Source organism: Nerophis ophidion, linkage group LG15 (assembly GCF_033978795.1).
Source record: "Nerophis ophidion isolate RoL-2023_Sa linkage group LG15, RoL_Noph_v1.0, whole genome shotgun sequence".
NCBI lineage: Eukaryota > Metazoa > Chordata > Actinopteri > Syngnathiformes > Syngnathidae > Nerophis > Nerophis ophidion.
The window spans coordinates 19,767,226-19,774,725 of NC_084625.1; the positions used below are offsets into that span (position 1 = coordinate 19,767,226).

At 42.1% G+C, this 7,500-nt stretch overlaps 1 protein-coding gene across 3 annotated transcripts in view; it reads right to left on the reverse strand.

The window, feature by feature from the left end:
- The window catches only part of cdh19 (cadherin 19, type 2), a 97,979-nt gene that overhangs the window by 4,534 nt on the left and 85,945 nt on the right, over positions 1–7,500 (reverse strand). The window lies entirely within an intron of this gene.

Consider the following 7,500-nt stretch of genomic DNA (forward strand, 5'->3'; position numbering starts at 1 on the left):
TTTTTGTCTGCACCTTTGAATGTTTGCATTTTCTGTGTTTGTAGCAATATTGAAACTCATAATTGTATCCTTTCAGTGGTTTTCGTACATTTTTGTTGTGTAAATACTGGTATAATTTGTCAGTAGAGCCACTATCGGTTGTAGTTTTGAGTGATGTTCTGGTTGGATTTTCAAACTATAGGACGCACTTAAATATAAGCTGCACCCATCTTTTGTACATTTATTGGCTGCTCAAGTCTATAAGCCTCATTGAAACATGAAATATTTACACAGTCTTCGTTCACAAATTTAACGAAGCTTGCCGGGCTCTTCATCCTTCTCCGCCGGTGGTATGGCCCTTCAGAGCCCCCTTAGTTGTGTTGGATTTCCGTTTGGTTTGGCGGCTATTTTGCTTTTTTAAAACCTTGTCGATCTTGGCATCGTGTGCATTTTGTCGTTTCTTCTCCTCGCCGAGGGTGAGTCCATAACTCGCTAAATGGCCGACAAAATGATTGTGTCAATGCGCTTGATTTAATGTGTAAAGTTTCATTGGTTCACCGTTAACCATTCTGCGACTTCGTTGGTCTGACGTGACGAAGCAGAATTTTTTGGCAGCATGTCAAATTAGCCTCAGGTGTACCCATTGAAACATTAAATATTTACACAGTCCTCATTCACAAATTTAACTAAGCCTGCCGGGCTCTTCATCCTTCTCCGCCGGTGGTTTGGCCTTTCAGAGCCCCCTTAGTTGTGTTGGATTTCCGTTAGGTGTGGCGGCTATTTTGCTTTTCAAAAACGTTGTCGATCTTGTCCGGCTTTGAGGCTGCATCGTGTGCATTTTGTCGTTTCTTCTCCTCGCTAAGGGTGAGTCCATAACTCGCTAAATGGCTGACAAAATTATTGTGTTAGTGCGCTTGATTTAATGTGTAAAGTTTCATTGGTACACCGTTAACCATTCCGCAACTACATTGGTCTGACGTGACGAAGCGGAATTTTTTGGCAGCATGTCAAATTAGCCTCAGGTGTACCCATTGAAACATAAGATATTTACACAGTTCCCTTTCACAAATTTAACAAAGCCTGCCGGGCTCTTCATCCTTCTCTGCCGGTGGTTTGGCCTTTCAGAGCCCCCTTAGTTGTGTTGGATTTCCGTTTAGTGTGGCGGCTATTTTGCTTTTCAAAAACCTTGTCGTTTCTTCTCCTCGACGAGGGTGAGTCCATAACTCGCTAAATGGCCCACGAAATGATTGTGTTAGTGCAGTTGATTTAATATGTAAAGTTTCATTGGTACACCGTTAACCATACTTCAACTCCATTGGTCTGACATGACGAAGCGGAATTTTTTGGCAGCATGTCAAATTAGCCTCAGGTGTACACATTGAAATATAAAATATTTACACAGTTCCCTTTCACAAATTTAACGAAGCCTGCCGGGCTCTTCATCCTTCTCTGCCGGTGGTTAGTTGTGTTGGATTTCCGTTTGGTTTGGCAGCTATTTTGCTTTTCAAAAAACTTGTCGATCTTGTCCGGCTTTGAGGCTGCATCGTGTGCATTTTGTCCTTTCTTCTCCTCGACGAGGGTGAGTCCATAACTCGCTAAATGGCTGACAAAATGATTGTGTTAGTGCGCTTGATTTAATGTGTAAAGTTTCATTGGTTCACCGTTAACCATTCTTCAACTCTATTGGTCTGACGTGAAGAAGCGGAATTTTTTGGCAGCATGTCAAATTAGCCTGAGATGTACCCATTGAAACATAAAATATTTCCACGGTACTCGTCCACAAATTTAACGAAGCCTGTCGGGCTCTTCATCCTTCTCCGCCAGTGCTTTGGCCTTTCGAAGGCCCGTTAGTTGTGTTGGATTTCGGTTTGGTATGGCGGCTGATTTTTTTTTTTTGAAAAACCTTGTCGATCTTGTCCGGCTTTGAGGCTGCATTTTGTCGTTTCTTCCCCTCGACGAGGGTGAGTCCATAACTCACTAAATGGCCGACCAAATGATTGTGTTAGTGCGCTTCATTTAATGTATAAAGTTTCATTGGTACACCGTTAACCATTTTGCAACTCCATTGGTCTGACGTGACAAAGCGGAATGTTTTGGCAGGATGTCAAATTAACCTCGGGATATAAAAAAGTACAGAGTTTAAAGGATGGGGAAAAAGTCAAAGCTTGTAATCCGTTTTTTTCACTACGGAAAAAAAATCATTTGTTTTGTTAGCAGGATCACGGGATAAAACGGCACAATCGATATTTACAAAACTTTGTGGGGAGTTAGCGTACATACCAAGATGACGCCTACTACATTTTGGTCAAAGTTTAACCCTAAGTGTAATAAACACAGGAATTTATTTGTACTTTTTTTGAGGGATTATGCGAGATCGAAAGCGATGACGACTTGAAGATATACATCTAAACAGTTTTTCAGAAGATAAATTATGATACTTTTGGAGAGATTGGGTCGTGATTTAATTTGCAATTTTGTAATAGTGACTGTGCAGCAAAATTTACACCCAAGTATATCCAATACATATTCCCTTGACCACAGGGAAAAGAACACAATCAATATGGTAAATGGGTTATACTTCTACAGCGCTTTTCTACCTTCAAGGTACTCAAAGCGCTTTGACACTATTTCCAAATTCACACACTGATGGCAGGAGCTACTATGCAAGGCCCTGACCAGCAAGGATGAAGTGTCTTGCCCAAGGACACAACGGACATGACTAGGATGGATGAAGCCAAGGATCGAACCGGGAACCCTCAGGTTGCTGGCAGAGTCGCTCTACCAACCAAGCCAAGCCATCCAATATTAATGATACTCTGGAAAGTTAGCTTACATACTGAGACAATCAATCAATCAATCAATGTTTACTTATATAGCCCTAAATCACTAGTGTCTCAAAGGGCTGCACAAACCACTACGACATCCTCGGTAGGCCCACATAAGGGCAAGGAAAACTCACACCCAGTGGGACATCGGTGACAATAATGACCCAGTGGGACGTCGGTGACAATGATGACTATGAAAACATGATACTGTGAAAGATCAATCCATAATGGATCCAACACAGTCGCGAGAGTCCAGTCCAAAGCGGATCCAACACAGCAGCGAGAGTCCCGTTCACAGCGGAGCCAGCAGGAAACCATCCCAAGCGGAGGCTGATCAGCAGCGCAGAGATGTCCCCAGCCGATACACAGGCGAGCAGTACATGGCCACCGGATCGGACCGGACTCCCTCCACAAAGGAGAGTGGGACATAGAAGAAAAAGAAAAGAAACGGCAGATCAACTGGTCTAAAAAGGGAGTCTATTTAAAGGCTAGAGTATACAAATGAGTTTTAAGGTGAGACTTAAATGCTTCTACTGAGGTAGCATCTCGAACTGTTACCGGGAGGGCATTCCAGAGTACTGGAGCCCGAAATGAAAAAGCTCTACAGCCCGCAGGATTTTTTTGGGCTTTGGGGATCACTAATAAGCCAGAGTCCTTTGAACGCAGATTTCTTGCCGGGACATATGGTACAATACAATCGGCAAGATAGGATGGAGCTAGACCGTGTAGTATTTTATACGTAAGTAGTAAAACCTTAAAGTCACATCTTAAGTGCACAGGAAGCCAGTGCAGGTGAGCCAGTACAGGATTGTACAAAATGCAGACTTTGTTACATTGTATATCAAGCAGCAACAATTTAAAAATACAGCAAAATTATGTAATTTAACAATATTAAATTACATAATTTAATATTGTTAAATATTTAATATTTAACAATATTAAATTACATAATTTAATATTGGGGACGGCGTGGCGCAGTGGGAGAGTGGCCGTGCGCAACCCGAGGGCGTAATGTGATCAAACTTTCTTGTTCTTGTCAAAAGTCTAGCAGCCGCATTTTGTACCAACTGTAATCTTTTAATGCTAGACATGGGGAGACCCGAAAATAATACGTTACAGTAGTCGAGGCGAGACGTAACAAACGCATGGATAATGATCTCAGCGTCTTTAGTGGACAGAATGGAGCGAATTTTAGCGATATTGCGGAGATGAAAGAAGGCCGTTTTAGTAACGCTTTTAATGTGTGCCTCAAAGGAGAGAGTTGGGTCGAAGATAATACCCAGATTCTTTACCGTGTCGCCTTGTTTAATTGTTTGGTTGTCAAATGTTAGAGTTGTATTATTAAATAGAGTTCGGTGTCTAGCAGGACCGATAATCAGCATTTCCGTTTTTTTGGCGTTGAGTTGCAAAAAGTTAGCGGACATCCATTGTTTAATTTCATTAAGACACGCCTCCAGCTGACTACAATCCGGCATGTTGGTCAGCTTTAGGGGCATGTAGAGTTGGGTGTCATCAGCATAACAGTGAAAGCTAACACCGTATTTGCGTATGATGTCACCTAGCGGCAGCATGTAGATGCTGAAGAGTGCAGGGCCAAGGACCGAACCCTGGGGAACTCCACACGTTACCTTAACGTAGTCCGAGGTCACATTGTTATGGGAGACACACTGCATCCTATCAGTAAGATAAGAGTTAAACCAAGACAGGGCTAAGTCTGACATACCAATTCGTGTTTTGATACGTTCTAATAAAATATTATGATCGACAGTATCGAAAGCAGCGCTAAGATCGAGGAGCAGCAACATAGATGACGCATCAGAATCCATCGTTAGCAATAGACCATTAGTCATTTTTGCGAGGGCTGTCTCCGTGGAGTGATTTGCCCTGAAACCGGATTGAAAGGTTTCACATAGATTGTTAGACGCTCAGTGTTCATTTAACTGCTCCGCAACAATTTTTTCGAGGATTTTTTAAATAAAGGGAAGGTGAGACACCGGTCGGTAGTTTACCATGAGGTCAGGATCGAGGTTAGGTCTTTTAAGAAGAGGATGAATAACCGCTTTTTTGAATGCTAGGGGAACAGTGCCCGAGGAAAGTGATAAGTGTATAATATTTAGCACTGATGGACCTAATAATACAAAGAGCTCATTGATCAGTTTCCCAGGAAGAGGGTCAAGTAAACATGTTGTTTGTTTTATTCCATTTACACGTTGTAACAATTCCTCTAATGTTATTTCCTCAAAACGAGAGAAACTATTTTGGAGGGCAGTATCCGCCGTATATACTATCGTATCAGTGTTAATAGAACCCCGTTGTAGCTGGGACGCATTGTCTTTAATCTCCTTTCTAATGACTTCAATTTTCTTACTAACGAATTGCATAAAGTCATCAGCTGAGTGGGTGGAGCTACTGGAAGGAGTCCCTTGTTGGGTTAGTGATGCTACCGTACTAAACAAAAATTTAGGATCGTTTTTATTACGGTGGATGAGATTTGAGTAATAATTAGCTTTAGCTAAGGTAAGCATGCGTTTATAAGTTATTAAACCATCACTCCATGCTTGATGGTGCACCTCAAGTTTAGACGTGCGCCATTTGCGTTCCAGCTTTCTACATAATAATTTCTGAGCTCTAGTTTCTTCTGTAAACCACGGGGTGCGCTTTTTTGGAGCCTTTTTTAACTTTAGCGGTGCTATGTTATCAATGGTTTCGCGCAGGGCGTCGTTAAAGTTGTTAGTGAGGTTATCAATAGAGCCCACATACTTTGGGAATGGTGCCATTACCGAGGGCAGTAGGTCAGCAAGAGTTGTCGTTGTGGCTGTATTAATGTTGCGGCTGCTATAGCAGTTATTATTATTATTAGTTTGACGAACATGCGTCTGAACCTCGAATTTTATAAGGTAATGATCGGACAATACTTTAGTATACGGGAGTATCGTAACTTTGGAAACGCTGATATCCCTGACAAGCACTAGGTCTATCGTATTACCGTTGCGATGCGTGGGTTCATTTATTATTTGTGTGAGACCACAGCTATCAATTATAGTCTGGAGCGCTACGCACGGTGGGTCCGATGGGGTATTCATATGGATATTAAAGTCCCCCATTATGATTATATTATCGGCGTGTGTCACTAGATCAGCAACGAACTCTGAGAATTCATTGATAAAGTCCGAATAGGGCCCTGGGGGGCGGTAGATAACAGCCAGGTGTAGAGGCAGCGGTGTGACAGACCTCATAGTAAGCACCTCAAACGATTTATATTTATTATTTATGTTAGGACTAAGGTTAAAGTTTTCGTTGTATATTAGTGCGACCCCCCCACCCCTTTTAAGCGGACGGGCAATATGCGCATGTGTAAAGTTAGGAGGACATGCCTCATTTAGCGCAAAAAAGTCGTTTGGTTTAAGCCAGGTTTCGCTGAGACCGATGATGTTAAGATTGTTGTCTCTGATAATATCATTAACTAATAACGTTTTGGGAGACAATGATCTTATGTTTAAAAAACCTATATTATAGGTAGTGGGCTGTTTTAGGGAATTTTTGATCAAATTATCCGTAGTAGCAATATTAATAATGTTGTGTTTATTATGCTCAGTGCATTCAGTATAGTTACGACCATATCTAGGAATTGATACGACGGGAATGTTCCGATTGTTTGATTGTTGCTTTGATAAACTGCACGCATCATGGTTAGCCACCTCAGTAACGGGGATTTTCCGATTGTTTGTTTGTTGCTTTGATAAACTGCACGCATCATAGTTAGCCACCTCAGTAAAACACATGTCCAACTCTGAAACACGCAAAGCAGAAAAAACTTGTTCTAATTTAACTGACTCCTTACCCAGACCAGTAGTCTCGCATCTTCCAATTAAATGCGGCTGCAGGATGGAGGAAAGTGGTGTTCTGTGGGGATTAGCCTTCTGCTTTGTTTTAAGCCCCGCTCGGCATCCGCGTTTCCGATCACACCGCTGGCGTCTGCTCCGTAGACGGCCCCCGCTGCTACTAGACTCCCCTGCTTCACAGGCCGCTGGATGTAGCCGCCGACGTATTCCCATGCTAGTTAGCACGTCGAACAAGCCCGCGTCTATCAGTCCAAAACGGCCCGATATGTCCATATCCAGAAGTGTCTGGCGGTCGTACGTGATCATGGAGTGACCACGATGCGAGCCAGCCATGAAGTCTGCAGAACTGTCCGGCAACCCTAACCCAATGCTACTACAATCTTGGCAAAATCGGCCATAAAATGTAGATACGGGATTTTATTATCACTTTTTTTGAGGTCACTATAGGAGAGCACAGTGCTACTCAAAAAAATGCAAATAATCAAGAGTGGTCCTTTTTTCAAAAAAATATCAGAAAAGTAATGTAAAAGTAATTTTGATGGAACATATGAGAAGTTTAGCCTTTTTTGACTTTTTATTGTTGTATGCAACGTTGGCTACCCGTTTTCAAACAATGCTAAACCGTCAAATCAAGTACACAATGTGGTGACCGGGTGAATCTAATCTAATGTTTAAGAAGTTTATTTTTGGTTATAGTAAAAATACAGCGGTGAAAACTTCAAGATGTATCTCTAAACAATGTGCTACTTCAAACGATAAATTATAATTATTTTGGCGGAGGGGGGTAGTTGTGTGTGTGTTGGGGGGAGGGGGGGGGTTATCATTTGCAATCTGGGAACGCCTCCACAAAAGGA